The 23,620-nt window shown below is 39.8% G+C and overlaps 1 long non-coding RNA gene across 1 annotated transcript; it reads right to left on the bottom strand.

The window, feature by feature from the left end:
• Positions 1-1,360: 1,360 nt before the first annotated feature.
• Positions 1,361-14,039, bottom strand: LOC148131577 (uncharacterized). The gene is made up of 4 exons (XR_015748309.1): positions 11,955-14,039; positions 11,050-11,373; positions 10,168-10,552; positions 1,361-1,495 (listed from the first exon to the last, which is right to left on the bottom strand). It is a non-coding gene; the product is annotated as an uncharacterized LOC148131577 (long non-coding RNA).
• Positions 14,040-23,620: the final 9,581 nt, after the last annotated feature.

The raw sequence follows: 23,620 nt of genomic DNA, 5'->3' as shown, positions 1-23,620 counted from the left end.
CGGCTAGGATTGTATTTGCTAAAAATTGGAAGAGTAAGAAAATACCATCACAGGAAGAAATTATTAAGAAAATATTGGAATGTGCTGAAATGAGTAGATTGACGTTTGAAATTAGAGAACAAGAAGATAAACAATTTTATGAAGTTTGGGACCTTTTCTATCAATGGCTAGATAATAAAATATAACAATAGAATATTTAGAATTTTAGGAAACAATGAATATAAATTTCTTTTTTTTTCTTTGATACTATCCTTATAAAATTGTATTAAGATAGACTTGGTATGATTTTATGATTTGCTATAAAATAAATTAAGTAAATTATAGTTATCTCGTTAAAGTATGAATTAATAAAATTATAGTCAAATGATTGTTTAATAATGATATCAGGCTATATAATTGTTGATTGATAATATGAGCTATTATGTAGTATAACTACAATGGAGACTATGAAATGGATGCACAAAAAAAAGTGGTAAACCAACCGATACACTGTCTGTAAACTCATGAAGGAAAGATGATGTTTTTATGTTTTATGTGTTTTTGTTTGTTGTTAAAATTAAAAAAAAACTGTTTTCAAAAAAAAAAAAAAAGAAGGTCTTGATTATTCAGCTTGTATTTTATTTTCTGATATTTTTTTGCCAATATGTAAGACAGAGCATTTATTTGTTGAGATTTGAAGTTGCCATTTGTTTGACCATTCTGATACATAGTCAAGCTCTTTTTGAAGGGTAACAGTATTGTCTGTGGTATTGAACAGCTTTACATCATCAGCGAAAAGAACGCAGTTGCTCTTAATATGATTACAGCGGTCATTTATGTAGAGTATGAAGAGATTTGGTCCTAGAACACTGCCTTGGGGGACACCACTGTTGACAGGTACAGAATTTGATAGGACACTCCCAATTTTGACCATTTGTTGTCTGTTTGACAGGAATGCTTCTACCCAGTTATGCATTTGTCCAGAGATACCATAAGATTTTAGTTTTAGGCGTAGTTTGTCGTGTACCACTGAATCAAAGGCTTTACAGAAGTCTATGTAGATTGCATCTATTGCTTTGCCCTGATCGAGTTGTGTCGTCCATATGTTTTTGCAGTGTAAGAGTTGCAGATTACAGGATAGTTTTTTCCTGAAACCAAATTGTTTATTGGAGAGTAGGTTGTTTGTCTCTAAGTGGAGGATAATGGATTGGTTAACAATTGATTCCATGACTTTACAGGTGATGCAGCATATCTGGTGGGACCCCGGAGACTGGACCTTTCTGCCATGGTGCCCAACCTATAGAACAGTTCAATCTGGCAAGATTTTCTGAAGTATTGTCACCTCCATCCCTCTTTTCAATATCACTCCTTTGTAATGGTTTTGCCACACAGTCATAAGATGATTGGAGGAGCTTTCAGTTTTTAGGCTAAAACTAAGGACGGACAAGAGCAAGTCAGCCAGAGCTCAGTTATATATTTGCTGACACACAACACAGAGGATCCTGCCAGATGGAACCTCTTAGGGATAACATGGTTACCTAACTTAGTTTGGGTAAAATAATATATATAGACTATGATTGTGTGTGTCACTTTAAATGCAGACCATGTATTTTGGGTGCGGTTGTAAAATCACCATAAGAGGGAGCAAGAGAGCTCACTGTTTGCTGGCTTTTACTGGATTGCTGACAATGATGGATTGATGGTGATAACTGCGTTTTTTCCCTGCTATTGCTGAACGAAGAAAAGAGGTTTGATTTTCTTCATATCTCTACTGCAAAAAGAGATATATTACTGGTTTCCTGACCTCTTTTTCGACACTGGACTTTGCTAATGAATAATCCCTGGACGGACTGAACTAAGTGTATGATATATGGACTGTTTGACTATGCATAATAATCTTACTGGAATAAAAACTATTTAACTGGCACAGTGTATCTGATTTACTGAGTGTAAGCTACAACAGCGTTTGTCTCACATATTTGCCTGCCTGCCTGACTTCCGTGCAGGTTCTGCTAGGGTGTATATCCCTAACACTGGTTATGGGCCCAGGTGCACAGTCAGACTAACCAGGATATAACAGGCTTATATAAAGTGAGAGTTTTGTGTAGTTACACAATACTGTAAACAGACAGCTGTGTTTTATTAATTATAGTTTAATATCCAGAAAAAGATGGCACAAGTCAATTTACCAAGTTTGTCTCTAATATCCAAACTGGATGGAACAAACTATGTTTCATGGTCTATGAAATGCAGCCTACTTCTACGCAGAGAAGGTTTGTGGAGTATAATTCAAAACCCACCAGAGGTAGATGCATGGGATCCGGAGGATGAGGATGATGCCCAGAAAATACAAGAATATAAAATGAAGAATGAGCAATCTCTATGTATCATAGGACTGACACTCTGTGACCAGCAGCTTGTCCATATTCGTGGAGAAGAAACTGCTGCTAAGTGTTGGGAGAATTTAAAGAAGATTTATGTTCGGGACAGTGTAGGAGCACATATAAATCTTACACAAAAGCTGTTCAGAACACATCTTCAAAAGAATGGAGACATGCTGAGTCATTTAAACATACATAGTTGTGAATACATGAAATGGGTACATATAAGCAAAATAAAAGAATAAGAGAAACAATAGGACAGGGACGGTAGGCACGTTGGTGTGCTTATGCACGCCCCCTACAGGCCTCTTAGGAAAGGGGTGAGGTCAATAGTAGACAGTCTAAGGTTAAAGTTTTTGGGGTTTGGGGAAGAAACTACAGAGTCGGGTAGAGTATTCCAGACATTGACCACTCTATTGCTGAAGTCGTATTTCCTGCAATCAAGTTTGGTGCGGTTTACTTTGAGTTTGTATCTATTGTGTGCTCTTGTGTTGTTATGGTTGAAGCTGAAGTATTCATTGACAGGTAGGACATTGCAATGTATGATTTTATATACCATGCTTAAGTCAGACCGAAGACGGCGTAATTCAAGGTTTTCAAGTTCTAGAATTTCAAGTCTGGTGGCATAAGGTATTCTACAACGAGTAGAGGAGTGGAGAACTCTTCTTGTGAAATATTTCTGGACTTTCTCAATTGTGCTAATATCAGATACGTAGTGTGGGTTCCAGACTGATGAACTGTATTCGAGTATTGGTCTAGCAAATGTTTTGTATGCTCTGGTTAGTAGTGTGATATTACCAGAGAAAAAGCTACGTAGGATTAGGTTAACAACTCTTAATGCCTTTTTGGCTATGTAGTTGCAGTGGGCTCTAGCACTTAGATCATTAGAGGTGAGTATTCCAAGGTCCTTTACAGAGCTTGAGTCATCAACAAGATCTTGACTATTCAGCTTGTATTTTATTTTCTGATTTTTTTGCCAATATGTAAGACAGAGCATTTATTTGTTGAGATTTGAAGTTGCCATTTGTTTGACCACTCTGATACATAGTCAAGATCTTTTTGTAGGGTAGCAGTATTGTCTGTGGTATTGAACAGCTTTACATCATCAGCGAAGAGAACGCAATTGCTCTTAATATGATCACAGAGGTCGTTTATGTAGAGTATGAAGAGAGTTGGTCCTAGAACACTGCCTTGGGGAACACCACTATTGACAGGTACTGGATTTGATAGTACGCTCCCGATTTTGACCATTTGTTGTCTGTTTGACAGGAATGCTTCTATCCAGTTATTCAGTTGTCCAGAGATACCATAGGATTTTATTTTTAGGAGTAGTTTGTCGTGTACCACTGAATCAAAGGCTTTACAGAAGTCTATGTAGATTGCGTCTATTGCTTTGCCCTGGTCGAGTTGTGTCGTCCATATGTTTTTGCAGTGTAAGAGTTGCAGATTACAGGATAGTTTTTTCCTGAAACCAAATTGTTTATTGGAGAGTAGGTTGTTTGTCTCTAAGTGGAGGATAATGGATTGGTTAACAATTGATTCCATGACTTTACAGGTGACGCAGCATAAGGAGATTGGCCTGTAATTTTCAACTAGGCTTGGGTCCCCTTTTTGAAGATGGGGATGACTGTGGCTTGTGACCATAGGTTAGGCAAGGAGCTGGTTCTGAAAGATTTTTCAAAGATTATGCTTAGAGGTTTGGCTATGGCAGTGGATAGCTTTCTTAAGAAGTAGGCACATATTCCATCCGGTCCAATAGATAGAGATGGTTTTAGGTTGCGTAGTGCTTTTTCAACATTGTCTTCTGTGAAATCGATATGTATTAGATCATTGTTGTTATCTGTGGTACGGCTAGGAAATACTGGGCATGATCCATTGCTGTTTACAAATACTGAGCCGAAGAATGTGTTAAAGATGTTGGCTTTAATGGTGTCGTCGTTGCAGTCTTTACCATCAGGTCCTATCAAGGGAGGGATGGACCTTGAGTCTTTTAGTTTGTTGTTTACAAAATTGTAAAAAGCACGGGTGGAATTGGTGCTTAGAAGGTTTTCCTCTTGTTTAATGTGATAATTGGTGCATTCGGTCTTTATCTGGTTTAATTATTATTCATTATTATTTATTCATAATTATTTAAACATAATGAAGAGAATTTTTCAAGAACTGCATGAAAAATAACTTATCTTCACAGAACTACATCAAGTTTATATAATTTTGTCTTTGTTAGATTAGAGCTACGACGACTATGTAACTTCACTTGAAGTTCTGCCAAAAGATAACCTTACATTAACTGACATTACTGGCAGATTAATTGAAGAAGCCAGGAGAAGGCTTGAAAGGGATCAACTCAGAAGGGAACAACCACAATGTAAAGAAGAGAAAATATCTTCGTCAGCCTATACAATTAGAAAATGTTTTAATTGTGGAGGAAAAGGACATTTGGCTAGATTCTGCAAGAAAGCAAAAAGCCAAAATGCCAGCCAGAATGCTAAAAGGCATCAAAAGGATAAAAAATGCATAGAGTTAGCCATGTATAGCAACGAAACTGTGAATAATAATTTATGGGTTGTAGATAGTGGAGCATCGCACTGCATAATGAAAGATAAGAAAAGATTTGTTAAGATGTCCACAAGTTCACAGCAGATATCGTTAGCTAATGGCTGGAAACTGAAAACTAAAGGTGAAGGTATAGCATATTGTTCTTGCATAAAAAAAAATGTAAAAATGTTATATGTACCACAACTTAAGTTTAATTTGCTTTCAGTTAGAGTTTTGGTTAAACTAGGTTATGTAATTACCTTTAGGGGAGAAAATTGCATAATAGAAAAAGAAGGTAAAAAAGTGACTGCAACTTTAAAAGGTGAATTGTATGTGTTAAATGATAGTCAATCAGAGGTAGCTAACACAGTATATAATAATGTTAAACCCCATGATGAGTGCATACATTTGTTACACAGACGTTTAGGGCATATAAATTTTAAAATGCTTAAACAAACGGTAGAACTATCTAAAGGTATAAAACTAAAGCCTTGCAGTAAGTATTTGCACTGCAATTCTTGTAGTCAAGAAAAAAGCAAGGTAATACCAGCAAATAGATTAAATGGATTTAAGACAAAGGAACCTCTAGAGGTCGTATTTGCTGATATTATAGGTCCTAAAAAACCAAGTGTGGGAGGTGCTCGTTATATACTAAGTATAATGGACCATTATTCCAGATATGGTTTCTGTTATCTAATGAAGAGTAAAACGGAAACATATCAGAATTTCTTTAATTGGCTTAAATTTGCAGAAAGAAAAACTAAAAGGAAATTAGTAACTCTTATAACTGATAATGGTACAGAATTTATAAACAATAAATTCAAAAACAGACTGATGATGGCAGGTGTTGAACATAAAAAGACTGCACCATATAGGCCACAACATAATGCCTTTATAGAAAGACGAGGCCAAACAATACAAGCAATGGCTCGTACTATGCTGTCAGATTCAGGATTACCTGAAACTTTGTGGGGAGAAGCAACAATGTGTGGTAATCATATATTGAATAATGTTGTTAATTCAACAACTGGTGAATTACCATTCACACGGTGGCATGGTAGAAAACCTGACTTAAGCTACATGCACACATTTGGAGCACCAGCATGGGTGCATATTCCTACACAACTGAGACACAAAGGGCAGCATAGGGCTAAAAGGTTATTCTTTGTAGGTTATGAATCTAATCACAAATCATACAAATTCTGGGGAAAAGGTACATCTAGAGTTTACTGTAGTGCTAGTGCACAATTCCTGGAACATGTAGGATGGGAAAAACTGGAACAAGATTCAAGTAAGGAAGTAATCATAGAAACCTACAAAAGACCAAAAGAACAAATCAGTAATAAGAAGAATACAATTAAAGAGGAAGTACATGAAGAGCATATAGGACCAGAACAGGAAGAAATACCAGAAGAGGAAGAAATAGATAACCAGGAACAGGTAGTACATGAAAGTCCACCTGTAAGCCCTGTAATACCTAGACGTTCTACACGTGTAACCAGACCACCTGACAGGTACCAAGCAAGTGTAGTTTGCCAAGTTAGTAAAGTTCCAACTACTGTTGAAGAACTTAGGATGTATCCTGCAAAGGAACAGGAAAATTGGCAAAAAGCAATGGAGAAAGAACTAAATTCATTAAAGGAAATGAAAGTTTATGAAAATGCCAAATTACCTCCAGGTGAAAAGTCCATTGGCTGCAAATGGATATTTAAATTAAAAACTGGTAAAAATGGGACTGTTACCCATAAGGCTAGGTTGGTAGCTCAAGGATTTAATCAAACTGCATATGATTATGATGAAGTATTTGCAACAAATTTAAAGGCAACAACCTTGAGAGCAGCTTTAGTGTGGGCAGCTAAGAAAAACTATATCATAAATCATTTAGATGTAGAAACTGCCTATCTGCATGCACCATTGCAGCACACTATATATTTAAGGATACCTGTAGGAATAAAGGATGATAAAACTAATAATGACTGTTGGAAACTTAAAAAGAGTCTCTATGGATTAAAGCAATCTGGTTATGAATGGAACCAATATATTGTTAAAGAGTTAAACAATATAGGGTTTAAAGCAGGTTTAGCTGATCCATGTTTATTTAAGAGAGAGACTAATGGAACAGTATCATTATTATTGTTATTTACAGATGACATTGCTTTAATTACAAAGACTAATAATGAAGCTACTGAAATAATATCATTATTAAGTAAGAGGATAAAATTAAAGCAATTAGGAGAGATAAGACAGTATTTAGGATTGACAATAAACATATTGTCATAATATGTTATAACATAATCATAACATAACACTGCCATAGCCAAACCTCTAAGCATAATCTTTGAAAAATCTTTCAGGACCAGCTCCTTGCCTAACCTATGGTTACAAGCCACAGTCATCCCTATCTTCAAAAAGGGAGACCCAAGCCTAGTTGAAAATTACAGACCAATCTCCTTATGCTGCGTCACCTGTAAAGTCATGGAATCAATTATTAACCAATCCATCATCCTCCATTTAGAGACAAACAACCTACTCTCCAATAAACAATTTGGTTTCAGAAAAAAACTATCCTGTAATCTGCAACTCTTACACTGCAAAAACATATGGACGACACAACTCGACCAGGGCAAAGCAATAGACGCAATCTACATAGACTTCTGTAAAGCCTTTGATTCAGTGGTACACGACAAACTACTCCTAAAAATAAAATCTTATGGTATCTCTGGACAACTAAATAACTGGATAGAAGCATTCCTGTCAAACAGACAACAAATGGTCAAAATCGGGAACGCCCTATCAAATCCAGTACCTGTCAATAGTGGTGTCCCCCAAGGCAGTGTTCTAGGACCAACTCTCTTCATAATCTACATAAACGACCTTTGTGATCATATCAAGAGCAATTGCGTTCTCTTCGCTGATGATGTAAAGCTGTTCAATACCACAGACAATACTACTACCCTTCAAAAAGACCTAGACTATGTATCCGAATGGTCTAACATATGGCAACTTCAAATCTCAACAAATAAATGCTCTGTCTTACATATTGGTAAAAAAAATCAGAAAATAAAATACAAACTGAATAGTCAAGATCTTGTCGACAACCCAAGCTCTGTAAAGGACCTGGGAATACTCACCTCTAATGATCTAAGTGCTAGAGCCCACTGCAACTACATAGCCAAAAAGGCATTAAGAGTTGTTAACCTAATCCTACGTTGCTTTTCCTCTGGTAATATCTCACTACTAACCAGAGCATACAAAACATTTGCTAGACCAATACTCGAATACAGTTCATCAGTCTGGAATCCTTATTACGTATGTGATATTAGCACAATTGAGAAAGTCCAGAAGTATTTCACAAGAAGAGTTCTCCACTCTTCTACTCGTTGTAGAATACCTTATGCCACCAGACTCGAAATTCTAAAACTAGAAAACCTTGAATTACGCCGTCTTCGGTCCGACTTAAGCATGGTATATAAAATCATACATTGCAATGTCCTACCTGTCAATGAATACTTCAGCTTCAACCATAACAACACAAGAGCACACAATAGATACAAACTCAAAGTTAACCGCACCAAACTTGATTGCAGGAAATACGACTTCAGCAATAGAGTGGTCAATGTCTGGAATACTCTACCCGACTCTGTAGTCTCTTCCCCAAACCCCAAAAACTTTAACCTTAGACTGTCTACTATTGACCTCACCCCTTTCCTAAGAGGTCTGTAGGGGGCGTGCATAAGCGCACCATCGTGCCTACCGTCCCTGTCCTATTGTTTCTCTTATTCTTTTATTTTTCTTATATGTACCCATTTCATATATTAACAACTATGTATACACTTGTACTTATTATCTTGTAAACAATTGACAAATCAAATAAATAAATAAATAAAACCAAGAGTGGCTTTAAGATATCTCAAGAGGATAAAATTTACCAATTGCTAAAAATGTATAAAATGGAACTTTGTAAGCCGGCATAAACTCCAATGAGTCAGGAATTTTGCCGTACTGATGCTCAAAGTTCAAAATTCGATAAGACTATTTATCAGTCATTAATAGGTAGTTTATCGTATATTAGTAATTGGTCAAGGCCAGACATTGCATAGGGCGTTAATCAATTGGCAAGATTCAACGCTGAACCCACTGAACGTCACTGGCAAGCGCTAAAGCGTATATTAAGGTATGTTAAAAGGACAATGCACTATGCATTGTATTTAGAGCCAAAAGATGATCTGATTTTAAGTGCATATGCTGATGCAACTTTTGCAACAGACATAAAAACTAGGAAATCAACTTCAGGTATGGCTATACTATTAGGTAAAGCACTGATTGGTTGGAGGTCAATAAGACAGCAACACATAAGTATGTCCACAATGGAAGCAGAATTTTCATGTCTATCTTTATTATGTACTGATTTAATTCTGTATAAACAGTTGTTATTAGATATGGGAATAACTGTTAATGATACCATTGTAGTGTATGAGGACAATCAAGCAGCCATACGGTTGGCTACAAATATTGCTGTAAAAACGAGATCTAAGCATACTGATCTTAGATATTTGAATGTAAGGCAATCTGTAAAAAATGGTTTAATAAGATTGGAATATTGCATAACTGAAGAAAATTTTGCTGATCAGTTTACAAAAACCCAAGGTGCAGTAAAGCACAAGGAAAGTTGTGAAAACTATGGGTTAAAGTTGTAAATAGATATATATGTTATTATATTACCCAAAAGGGGAGAATGTTAGGGATAACATGGTTACCTAACTTAGTTTGGGTAAAATAATATATATAGACTATGATTGTGTGTGTCACTTTAAATGCAGACCATGTATTTTGGGTGCGGTTGTAAAATCACCATAAGAGGGAGCAAGAGAGCTCACTGTTTGCTGGCTTTTACTGGATTGCTGACAATGATGGATTGATGGTGATAACTGCGTTTTTTCCCTGCTATTGCTGAACTAAGAAAAGAGGTTTGATTTCCTTCATATCTCTACTGCAAAAAGAGATATATTACTGGACTGATTATTTGTAAGTTTCCTGACCTCTTTTTCGACACTGGACTTTGCTAATGAATAATCCCTGGACGGACTGAACTAAGTGTATGATATATGGACTGTTTGACTATGCATAATAATCTTACTGGAATAAAAACTATTTAACTGGCACAGTGTATCTGATTTACTGAGTGTAAGCTACAACAACGTTTGTCTCACATATTTGCCTGCCTGCCTGACTTCCGTGCAGGTTCTGCTAGGGTGTATATCCCTAACAGAACCCTTCCTTCCCTCCTCCTAGCGGATATAACCTGGGAGATTTCAGGGAGTGGTTATCCCAACAATCTTCCTCTGTCTCTTATATTCTCTGAGCTGTAATGCTTCTTGTTTCCACACACAGAAATGCATTCTCTCACACATACACACCCAAAAACATACACACAAACACGAGGAAGGACTACATCATTTTTTAAAAAAAATACGTTTTATTAATACATTTTCTTTTTATATGACACTAGCTGGATAGCCGTGCTTCATGAAGAAACTATGTGATGGGGCTATTTAGGAGAAATTCGGTCCACAATCTGTTGGCTCAGTGGTGGTCAGTGATTGAAACACATAAGGTTTTCCTTTCATTTTGTTTCCCTTCCCCTTTCCATTCCATTCCTTTCCTCCTTTCCTTTCCTCTTTTCCTGCTTTTCTTTCCTCCTTTCCTTTCCTTCTTTCCTCCTTTCCTTTCCTTTCCTTTCTTTTCCATTTCTTCTTTTCTCCTTTCCCTTCCCTTCCTCCTTTCCTTTCCTTTCCTCCTTCCCCTTCCTTCTTTCCTCCATTACTTTCCTCTCCTCCTTTCCTTTCCCTTCCTTTCCTTTCCTCCTTTCCCTTCCCTTCTTCCTTTACTTTCTTTTCTACTGTCTATTATCTATCTATGTATCTGTCTGTCTGTCTGTCTGTCTGTCTGTCTGTCTTTCTGTCTGTCTGTCCCTCCGTCTGTCCATCCATCCATCCCATCCATCCATCCATCCATCCATCCATTCATCCATCCAGCTAGCTACTTATCTATCTATACATTACAATACAATACAATATCTTCATTAACGACTTAGATGAGGGAACAGAAGGGGAATTTACCGAATTTGCAGATGATACTAAACTGGCAGGAATACCTAACATCTTAGAAGATAGGCTCAAGATCCAGGTGGATCTTGACAGACTACAACACTGAGCCATATCTAACAAAATGAAATTCAATGTATAGAAAAGTAAAGTCTTCCACTTAGCAAGAAAAACCAAACGTACACATATAGACTGGGTGAAAACAGGCTCAATAGCAGTAACTGTGAGAGGGATCTTGGAGTCTTAATAGACAACCAGGTAAACATGAGCCATCAGTGTGCAGCAGCAGCCAAAATAGCTAATGCAATCCTAAATTGCATTAACAGAGGGATTCAATCGAGATCAAGTGAGGTACTAATACCACTCTATAAAGCCTTAGTAAGACCACTCCTAGAGTACTGCATCCAGTTTTGTTCACCACATTATAAAAAAGATGTTGTGATGCTAGAAAAAGTACAGGGGACTGGAGACCAAAAAACATCACAGCTTTCCTGTGATTTGATGGTGCCCTGAATGTAGATCTCACAGAATTCCAGACCAACTTGGTGCCCTACATATGAAGAATGGTTACAGGAACTGAGCCTGGCTAGTCTAGTGAAGAGAGAAGGACCAGGGGAGACATGATAGCAGTCTTCCAGTATTTGAGGGGCTACCACAGAGGGGAAGCAGTCAAGCTATTTTGAAACGCACCTGTAGGCCAGACAAGGAATAATGGATGGAAACTGAAAAAGGAGAGATTTAACCTGGAAATAAGGAATAACTTTCTGACAGTGAGAGCAATCAACCAATGGAACAGAAGTTGCCCTTGGAAGTTGTGGGAGTGCCATCACTTGATACTTTCAGGAAGAGATTGGACTGCTATTTGTCAGAAATGATGTAAGGTCTCCTGCTTGGGCGGAGGGTTGGACTAGATGACTTATAAGGTCCCTTCCAACTCTGATTACCTGTTATCTACAATACAATACAATACAATACAATACAATACAATACAATACAATACAATACAATACAATACAATACAATACAATACAATACAACACAACACAACACAACACAACACAACACAACACAACAAAATACAATACAATACAATACAATCCTCCCACTGTTGTCCCAGGTTTTTTTCTTTCAAGAGACAACTGGACTGTCTAGTTTTTCTTTGAAGACCTTTTGCTTCTCATCCAAGGAGCTTCTTCAGCTCTGATTGGATGGTGGGTAATAAAAACACTACAATCTTTCATGCCAAAGTAGCTTCCTGTTTGGAAGTGTAGTTTGCATCCCTTTATAGAGTCATTGAGGCAGCTTGGAGGTTTGTCTGTGTCCTCGGGTCACCTGAGTGGTGCAAATGGCTGTGGTGTTACTAAGGTAACGGAATGTGAGGCAACTGGCAGTAGGAACAGAGATCTTTTCAGGTGAGGAGGGGGAGTAGAACTCCTTAGCATCAGAGCGTGTTAATTTCTCTATTAAGAAATACTAATACTCTGATGGTCATTTCAAAAAATCCTTTCTTATTGAGCACCGAGAAGCCAAGAGGAACAAACGTGCCAAATTTCAAGTTTGTAGGCTTTACGGTCCTGGAGATTTCGTGATGATGTCTGAGTGGTATATCGCTTCTATATATACAGATAAAATATTCCATGTCAATCTGAACAGCGTGTTGTCTGGACATAATTAGTTTTAACTACAAATACAATGGTAATCAACATAAATCATAATAATAATCGTATCAATATTAATCACAAAGTGATAATACAATTAGTTTATCCATTTTGAAAAGTTATCAAAATGACAAAAAAATATTATTTTTTTAATCTTTTTGGTTTGTAACCTCTGTTCCTGTTAGTTAGCCATTGGTAAAACAAGTCCCATATTAAAAAGTATTCTGTTTCTTCCTTGTCTTTTATTTTAATTGATAATCTGTCCATCTCAGCACATTCTAATATTTTTTATATAACATTTTCCTCTGTAGGGATCTTTTCGCTTTTCCATTGCTGTGCAAACACAATTCTTGCTCCCGTTGTACGTATGTAAAATTAAATATGTTTTCCCTTTGTCATACTGATCTGGTAATATAGCCACCCAAAATATCTCTGGTTTCAAATCTATATGTTGTTTAATCACTTATTCTAACTAAGTATGTATTTGAGTCCAATATGTTTTTTGTGGAAGGACCACATCATTGTAGTGCAGGGGTGTCAAACTCAAAGCCCGCGATGGGGTTAGATCCGGGCCATCCCGGTCTACTCGTGTTGCTTTGGCGTAGTCTACCCAATGCAGAGAGGGAAGACAAAAGCCAGCGAAGCTTCAGCCCAGTCTACCTGCTGCAAAGAGGAAAACCAGCGAAGCTTTGTCCTGGTCTACCCAATGCAGTGAGTGAAGATCAGGCCAGTGAAGCCCCGATGTCCAGGTCTAACCGCCAAAACCTGAACTCAGGATTGAGAAAGCTTGAGAAGAGCCTGCAGAGTCAACTGTTGAATCAAGATGTTTCTTCTTTCGGTTAGGTGAAATGGAGAAGAGGCCTGCCATCCTTCCCCCCAAATCCCCCTCCTCTCTTTCAAAGCATCTTCCTCTTCCCCTCAGCTTTCCCCAGAGAGAAGAAAGGGAGGCTTTGAAGTGGAAGGTTTTACTGAGGAAAGACTCAGTTGTGGGTTTCTCCTCTTTCTTTACCCTGTCTGAATGTGAGATTATTACCCGTGAGGCAATCCAAGCCATGATTCAATAGGGATTGGACCTAATCCTGCTCATCCCAGCATCGGTGCCTGCTGAAACCTGGAGAAAAACTCTTTACTTGTGGGTTTCGTGAAAGGGATGTTTTGAGGGTGGGGGGTTTAAAAAAATCAAAACACTTGAATTGAATGCTGAGTTTTATTCGATTCTCAAACTACAGAACTAGCAGAAGGAAACGTACAGAACGAGAGAAAAGGGAAAGATGTTGAGGTGTCAAAGACAGCAGGGGAGAGGGGGATGATGGACCATCTGGCGGTAAAGGCCACAAGCATAAATTTTCAAGGATGGTCCAACATGGATGAGAGCAACACTCAACGAGGTGTCCAGTTCGCAACTGGGTTGCAATTGTCTGTTGAGCAACAGGTAACATCCTTTTTTGGCTCCGCTGGAGGGCAAGTAGCAGCACATCCCAGTTCAATTATCTTTCCTCTGATGGAACCTACAAAGCAGAATGATTTTTTAAAAAATAGCAAAGAACAGACCTGTGGCTGTTGCTGAACAAATTGGTAAACCCACACTGAACACATTCATGCATCCCGTCCCACGAGGAAGGCAGACCTCCTTCCTCCTCTACTCAAAACTCAGGAGTAAATGAATGAAGAAGAGTTTTCTGGGAAAGTTCCATGTTTCGACATGACTGAGGGGGCAATGGCACCTTTCTTGGATGTTTCATGGCTTCATCCGATTTCCCTCAATTCCTGAACAAACCCGCAGCTCTCCCAGCATTTCCCTCCCCCTTTCTCTAAAGAAGGTTTCCCCCTCCCGTCTGGGCTGTTGCTGGGAAAGATGGGGCACCCCAGTCCAAGACCCCCCTTTCCTTGCATTGCTTAGGGTGTCCGGCAACAGGATGTGACCTCAGGGGAACCCAGGCAGGGCACAGACAGGTCCTAGGTGACCTCCAGTTCTCAGGTGCATTTGGGAGCTCTAGTCTGGGATGAAGAAGAAAAAAAACTGGGAGTAAAGATAAGAACTGTACTTACAAAAACGATCACACCAACTCTTTGTATAGCATAGGTTCTGCCCTGGTGCACAAGGCTCAGATCTATAAGGAACTGTTTTGTAGCATATCCTGGTGTATGCTGGATGAAAGATATAACATATATATATATATATATATATATATATATATATATATATATATATATATATATATATATATATATATATATATAATATATTATTTTGATATTTATTTTCTGATCTTGTAATATTACATATTAGATGATAGATCTTTTCACACTAAGGTCAGCTGTGAAAATTTCCCTAGAAAGATCAAATGGTCTAGAAATAGGAAGCCTGAGTTCCAGTCCCACCTTAGGCATGAAAGCCACCTGGGTGACTCTGGGCCGAACACCAGGAGACAGTGAGTTCTAGTCCCACTTTAGGCATAAAAGGCAACTTAGCAACTTTGGACTATTCACCCTCTCTCTGCCCACCTTACCTCACAGGGTTGTTGCTGTGGGGAAAATGGGAGGAAGGAGTATTAGGTTTCTTCACTTCCTTGGGTCATTACAAATAGCTATAACACTTAGAGTTTTATGCCGCTTCACCGGCTGATGTTGTGGATTCTCCATGTTTGACTTGAAGGAGTCATCACTGGTCCCCTTTGGCCGTACCATCCAAAATATTGAAGGATGGCAAAGCCAGAGACAGGTGAGCGGAAACGTTTTTCATCGCATTCCCTGGAGTGATTCCATGGCAGAACTCACTACGCAAAGGAACCTCTACTTTCAGAGGCAGTCTACCTTAGAATAACAGCTGGGCCAGCTGCTGTCTCAGCTATGGGCTTCTCTTTAAATTGAGAGCTCCTCTTCCCTCCTAAAGGCTCCCATTGGGAAAGCAGCACAGTGAGAAAGTCCCACCGCCAGAATATGGAGCACAACTGCTTCAAAGACCAAACTTCCCTCTGTCTATGCAGTCTGTCTTTGATCATCACCTGAAATCAAAGGGTCAGGAGCCTACCTGGGTCCTTGCACATGAATGCCACCAACAAGAAGACAAACAGCAACGCTTTCATCTTGCAATTTCCTCTGCAGCCTTCAAAGTACAATGCAGGATGGGAGAAGGCAGTTATAAGTACCTCTACTGCACCTTGTGGGGGCTGGAGATCCAGGTTCAAGGGTCCATATAGGCATTTCGGGGCGTGGAAGGTTTTCTCAAATCCATTGGATGAGCTGAAGTTCATGGTCAAGATGTTCAGCAGATAACAGGCAAGAGAACACCCTGCTTCAGTGGTTGCATTATTGGCGTTCTTTATAGGTTTGTGGAGTCCCTGCAGACATTTCCTTATCAAGGTAACTCTGTCCACTCACGGGAGAGTGTAGTTCATCTTCCATCCCATGCTTAGATAATTTTATGTCTCCTGCTGAAAAAAGGGTCTGCAGGAAAACAGCCACGATTAGAGAAAATCTGATAGTTGGTTGATTGGTGTATTCTCTTAGACCCATAAGAGAACGATTTGGATTGGCCACCAAATCCCCTGCATCAGAACCAGTCCAAGGCTCACATAGTCCTTTTGAAAAAGGTCATCCTCTTTCAAATGCAGAGGATCAGCTAAGAAGCAAGGATTGCTGCCCACCTGGGTTCACTCAGATAAAGACTCGCCTGCAAAGAACCTTTTTCATAAAGGAGGGATAAGACCCCAGCCAAGAACATAAGAGTGGAGATCTGTCTGTACTCTATCATTGACAGGAATACCACTGGAGAGCAGGGCAGATGTTCAGGAGGCCACAAGTAGCTAGGTTGAAGTAAGTCATTTGCAAGGGCTAGTGCCAGGTCAGGAGATCTGCAGCAGGGAGTCAATATAGGCGAGGAGCACTAGACATCATGTCTTGCAGGACTGTAGTGACCCCAGGGCCGCCCTGGGAATTATTATTATTATTATCTTTATTGTCAGAGTACAACATGTGTACAATGAGAGTGGCTTAGCCTTCCTTCGTGCACCCCCCCAAAACAACTCCCATTGAGGACAGAAGTCCCTAACCCAGTCCCAATCTTTTTACACTATGTGAACTTGTTGCACAACATGCTGGCCCTGCAAGTCTATCAAACTATGTTGACATAAAGTTATCTTCCGTTCAGAAGTCTGACAGCCCATGGGTAGAAACTCTTCTTCAACCTGTTGGTGCAACTGGCTATGCTTCTATATCTCCTACCCGATGGTTGGAGAATGAAGAAGTGCTGACCGGGATGTGAGTCATCCCTGACAATTTTCCTCACTTTTCTAAGGTAGTGAGCCCTAGCGATGTCATCTAGTGGTATCAGGGAACAGCCCACGATGTTTTGTGCTGTGCTCACCACCCTCTGTAGTGTCTTTCTATCCGTGGCTGTCAAGCCAGCATACCACACTGTAATGCAACGTGTGAGGATGCTTTCTATTGTGAACCGGTAAAAGGAGGTCATCAGTCATTGTTCCACTTTATTCTTTCCCAAAACCCTAAGGAAATGGAGTCTCCGTTGGGCCTTTCTGGCCTCTTGGGTTGTGTTGACTTTCCAGGTAAGATCTTCGCTGAGGTAGACTCCCAGGAATTTAAAGGAGAAAACTCTCTCCACACAGCCCCCCTTGATGTAAAGTGGGGCAGGTTCCTCTCTATTCTTCTGGAACTCTAACACCATCTCCTTTGTCTTCTTGATGTTCAGGTGCAGGTTGTTTTCTAGGCACCATGAGGAAAATTTTTGAACCTCCCATCGTACACTGTATATAGTGAAAAGAAAATCTGAATGTTTTCTTTTTGTCATCTTGTTCACTGAGTTCCTGAATTTAATGTTTTTCTTCATATACCTTCACTAGAAAGGTGCCCGATTTTCATTAGATCAGAATAGAGTGGACTTCTGGTTTGTAAGGCTTTGGCGGCGGCAGGAATCCGCAATCGTGCGCGGTTTCTGCTGCGCTCGCCGCTGGAGTGCCCCCGATCCAGTCGGATTTGGGGTTTATAGTTACCCCATAGAGGTAACTGAAGACAGGGGAGATCCGGCAGGGGTGCGGGGGGATCGCAAACCCCCTCCTCAGCTGGCTAAACTCCCTTTTCCAAAAGCGGTGGAGCGGCGCTCAGCAATGGCCACCACAAAGAAGCTTTCATCTGGATAAGAATGTGCAGGAGGAAGCTGAGAAGTGAAAGTTTTTGGCTGACCGGGATAACAAGTAACATTTAAATACCCTGGAACTTAAATTTCATTAAAGATACACCGCTCCCAAAGACCTGGAAAAAGCGGCGATTGAAAATGAAAAGGGAAAGTTTGTTTTTTCTCACTCCCCTTCCTTACGGTGATAGCAGATGAGCAAGAAATTGGAAAAACCCGTTTTGGCATCAGCAGGTAATTAAATTTGAAAATTAAAGCCAAAGGGACAATAAAGATTTCTGAACATTGGAAAAAAAAAACCTTTCTTTGCTATAAGTGGGAAGGGAGAGGAAAAGAATTAATATTAAGATTTTGCTGGAGGAGGCTGCTTGGAATTTATAAGACTAGAGCAAAATTGTAACAAGACTTCGAAAAGATACATTTTAATTGGAACTTTGCAACTGAATTGTAACCCCAGGAAGAGAAAGTATAAAAAGAAGAAAGTGGTAAATGAAACAGTCTCTGTGTATTTGGATTGCCCGGTAACTTTGGGACTTTTGGAAATTATTATTTGAAAGACTAAAAACATTTGGGTTGTTTTAAAAATTTTTCACAATGGCATTACTTGTTGATGAACTGAAAATGGAATTTAAAAAGCTAAAAGAAGAGGAACAAGAAGGGAAGGGCTCTTCTGGATCTGTTTTCCATTTCCTAGAAGTGGCGATTTCTACCTATCAGAAACTACAAGAACAAGAAAATTGGGATGAAGAAGAAGCCATCTTTAATGAACAAGCAACGTTAGCTGGGGAAGAAAAGGGAAAGAAGGGAAAGAGAATGGAGAATTTAAGACTTAAAAAAACAACCAAAAAAAGGTAAAATAAGGTGAAAAATCGATACAATGTTAGAAAGCAACAGAAAAGTGGAATACAGAAGAGGGTGGAGATTAAGAGAGTGGAGATCAAGAGACAAGGGGGTAAAAAGGTTAGATTGGAGAAGAAAAGAAGAGAAAAAGGATAGAGAAGTTACAAAGGTTTGAAACAAGATGTAAAGAAACAGGATTTATTCAGAGATAATGGGTAAAAATATAGTTAAAAAAGAGATTCTGCAAAAGTACATAAGATTGTATTGTTGTATTTATATTTGAAAATGTAGAATGGTAAATAAGATATGAAATGGTATATAAAGTGAGCATGAATTCGAATTTATGTCTGTACAAAAAGATGTAACCCGGGACTAAGCCGCTTTCCAAAAAGAGGTTTTATGTTTTCATGTTTTGTGTTTTGTTTGTGTATGTTTGTTTATTGAAAATTAATAAAAAAAATTTTTTTTTAAAAAAAAGCATAGAGTGAGACCACTTCTTTGTTCTTCCCAGTTGTTCCTCTCGGTTGACCAACAATTGCAATAAGGAAACATTTTCCTTTGTATATTTTTAATGTAGACCTGCCGGTGCTGCATTAGATAAGATCAGTTGAAATGGAAATAATCTGTGTTTATTTACCAGCTAAAGTACAATGTGAAATATTTCCATTTAACCAATAAACTTAGGCCACCTTTCTTTTTTTCTCAATTATGACTGTTGTACATCAGCAATAATGACAGCAAGGAAGAGTAAAAATAAAGAGCCTAGAAACAACTCAAACCACTCTGAAACTAAACTAAACTAATTAAACCAGGGATGTCAAACTCAAGGCCTGGGGCCCTGATCTGTCCCATGAAATGCTTAGATCTGGACCCCAGGGCCGCCCTGGGAATTATTATTATTATTATCTTTATTGTCAGAGTACAACATGTGTACAATGAGAGTGGCTTAGCCTCCATTCGTGCACCCCCAAAAAACAACTCCCATTGAAGACAGAAGTCCCTCACCCAGTCCGAATCTTTTTACACTATGTGACCTTGTTGCACAATATGCGCGCCCTGCAAGTCTATCAAACTATGTTGACATGAAGTTATCTTCCGTTCAGAAGTCTGACAGCCCATGGGTAGAAACTCTTCTTCAACCTGTTGGTGCAGCTGGCTATGCTTCTATATCCCTGAGAATTTTCCTCACTCTTCTAAGGCAGCGAGGCCTAGTGAGGTCATCTAGTGGTATCAGGGAACAGCCCACGATGTTTTGTGCTGTGCTCACCACCCTCTGTAATGTCTTTCTATCCGTGGCTGTCAAGCCAGCATACCACACTGTAAGGCAATGTGTGAGGACGCTTTCTATTGTTGACCGGTAAAAGGAGGTCATCAGTCATTGTTTCACTTTATTCTTTCGCAAAACCCTACGGAAATGGACTTTGTTTTCGGACTGAATTTCCTCCACTTAAAGACTGTTCTTGGGAGAGTTTTTCTCCAGCCTAAGCTAACTTGGACATTGGGGGCAAAGTTGGAGATAGTAAAGGGACTCTTCTTGTTTATTTGACTGTCTTGCCTTTGTGCCATGCCCTGGGTCATCACAGGTTGGTCCTTCACCTGGCCTGATACGTTTTCCCTTTTGTGGTGGGAGAAAGGAGACCATCCCTCTTTCTTACCCTTCTCCCCATGAGTCTCCCTGTTCTTCTCTCTTAACCCTAGAAATCCAGTCCTGCACGGACAACATCTTAAAGGTATACTGAGCGCCTTCTCCCATCCTGGGCTACAAACTGCAGGCTGCAGAGAAGAATGCAAGATGAAAGCTATGCTGCTCTCACCTGAATATCTTTGAGGACAGGGCCATCAAATTCACAGTCCATGGGCTGGATGCATCACGCACTGACCAGGCCCATGCCCAGTTTAGCGGAAGGGAAAAAGTCCTAATAGCTCACGTGATGCCGCCATGACACCAGGAGTTTGACACCCCTGTTTTGGGAGTATTCAGGGGCACAAAATAAGTAGCAAATCACAATCTTTATTTCTTTGACTAAGATAATAATGATCCAACCAAGTCAGGACGAGAGTATTCAGAAGGAGAGCTCTAAGAATGAAAAGTGAGTCTGGGGGATGCGGTGGTTGAGGTCCTCCTTAATTCTAAGCTGGCACAAACCATTCCAGACATACAAATCCGGTTCTCCAGGATGTTGAAGATCTGCTCAGCACCATCAAATGGGGTTTTCTGAATAGGGCTGTGATGTGGGAGAAGAGGTGGGGAACAGTGAGGTGCCTGGTCCAAACAGCACCTTGGTCCATCACCATAATGCATTTGAAGAACATGCAGAAGTATCAGCTAGTGTAAAATGTGGGGGCACAACAGGGGTGGGATTCAAATGTTTTTACTCCTGGGTCTGTGTGTGTGGCTTGGTGAGCGTGGCAGGGGAAGGATACTGTGAATTCTCCATTCCCTCCCCACTCCTGGGGGAAGGTTACTGCAAAATCCCATTCCCTCCCCACCCCGCTAACCTGCTTTCCAGCTCTGTTCTCCTGTGCAGGGCAACCAAAGAAGACTCAGCCCATCAGCTGGGACTCAATGGGAGGCAGAGAAGAGATGGGGACGGGGCCACTCAGAGGTGGGATTTGCCAATTCTCTGAACTACTCAAAATTTCCACTACCGGTTCTCCAGAACTGGTCAGAAGCTGCTGAATGCCACCTCTGGTGCCCAAGCAATCACGGGGAGCCCTAAAATGGCACACAGTATCCCTCTGATCCAGAAGCTGCATTGGTTACCAGCTTGCTTCTGGGCCCAAGGAACTGATTATGTCCTGTAAAGTCTTTGCTGGCATGGAGTTTGTGTCATTTGAGGGCTGCCTCTTCCTAATTAAATCTGTCCCTCCCATCAGATCCAGCAGAAGAGGCATAATAATAAAAATACTCTTTATAATAATGCAGGCCTGGAAGATTCTCCTTCTTCTTTGGGTTTCCTCACAGCATTAAGAAGTTGTTTTTCCCTTGATAAAAGCCTTTCTGAGACCCCCACTTCATTCTCCCACCTCCCCTTTGATATCTGACCAAAGACAATGACCTGATTACGTTTCTAATGGTCAGTGTATATATCTCTGAGGAGAAATTGGAGATTGCCCTGGAAATCAGTTTGATTACACGTTTTGAATGTCCCTGACCGACAACAACAGCAGCAACACAATACGTTTGTGACATAAAACTTACTTCACACAGCTTATGTTCATATTTACCCATATTTTCCTAGTGAATTTTAGGAGCGGACTCCTGCATTGCTTGGGGTTAGAAAATAGTTCTCCCTCCCTATTTCCAATATTCTTAATTCTGTAAGTGAAGATCTTGATATTTCAGGACAAATTACAGTTGAATCTCATCTAAGGCATTTGTGGAACCACAGAAGGAAATTCAGAAGCTTATTGTATTGTATTGTAATGTATTGTATTGTATAGATAGATAGATAGATAGATAGATAGATAGATAGATAGATAGATAGATAGATAGATAGATAGATAGATAGATAGATAGATAGATAGATAGATAGATAGATAGATAGATAGATAGATAGATAGATAGATAGATAGATAGATAGATAGATAGATAGATAGATAGATAGATAGATAGATAGATAGATAGATAGATAGATAGATAGATAGATAGATAGATAGATAGATAGATAGATAGAAATAGAAGATAGATAGATGAAAGATAAGGATAGAAGAAATGAAGAGGAAATGAAAGGAGGAAAGGAAGGAAAGGAAAGGAGGAAGGGAAGGAAAAGGAGGAAAGGAAAGGAGGAAGGAAGGGAAGGAGGAAAATAAAGGAAAGGAAAGGAATGGAAAGGAAGAGAATGGAGGAGGAAAGGAGGAAGGGAAGGGAAAGAAGAAAGGAAAGGGAAAGGAAAGGAAACCCTTATGTGTTTCAATCATTGACCATCACTGAGCCAACACATTGTGAACCGAATTTATCCTGTTCACATAGTTTGTTCATGAAGCATGGGGATCCAGCTCGTGTCATGTAAAAAGAAAATGGATTAATAAAACATATATATATAGAGAGAGATATTAAAAATGATGTAGTCTTTCCTTGTGTTTGTGTCTATGTCTCTGTGTGTGTCTGTGTGCGAGAGCATTTCTGTGTGTAGAGACAAGAGGCATTGCAGCTCAGAGAATATAAGAGACAGAGAAGAGATTTGGGATAACCCCTCCCTGGAATCTCCCAGGATATATCCGCTGGGAGGAGGGAAGGAAGGGTTCCACCTGGGAGGATCCTCTGTATTGGGAGTCAGCAAAAACATAACTGAGCTCTGGCTGAATTGCTCTTGTCCATCCTTAGTCTTAGCCTGACAACTGAAAGCTCCTCCAGTCATCTTATATCTGTGTGGCAAAACAATTATACAGGAGTGATAGGTGACAATTCTTCAGAGGATCTTGCCAGATCGAACCCTTCCTTCCCTCCTCCTAGCGGATATATCCTGTGATATTCCAGGGAGTGGTTATCCCAACTCTCTTCCTCTGTGGAAGCATGGCAGAAAGGTCCAGTCTCCAGGGTCCCACCAGATGGAGCTCCTTAGCAGACTGCACCCACAACAGGCCTCTTCTGTTGGATATGATGGGAGGGACAGATTTCATTGGGAAGGGACATTGATTTAATTGGGAAGAGGCAGTCCCACCAATAACACAAACACAGGAAGCGCATTCGGAAGTTATAGCTGCTGTAGAGTGTGGCAGTGCAGGCAATTTTGAGGAGGCCAAGAATGGCCTGTCTGACCCCACTGCTCAATGAGCTGCATTGGTTACCAGTCTGCTTCTCATTCCAATTCAAAGTATTGGTGATCCCTTTTAAAGCCCTTCGTGGGAAGGAGTCAGGTTACCCACCCCACTGGAATTAGCCCATACCACAGATGCCAGGAGAGGGGGCACCCTGAAGGTCCCGTCGTCCTGCCCAATATTCCAAGTGGTGGAGTCCAGGAGCAAAGGTTT

Source organism: Notechis scutatus, chromosome 3 (genome assembly GCF_049901735.1).
Source record: "Notechis scutatus isolate UNSWTSFEM ecotype Mainland chromosome 3, rNotScu1.2, whole genome shotgun sequence".
In the NCBI taxonomy this organism is placed as follows: Eukaryota; Metazoa; Chordata; class Lepidosauria; order Squamata; family Elapidae; genus Notechis; species Notechis scutatus.
This window is presented reverse-complemented; position numbering and strand designations above follow the sequence as displayed.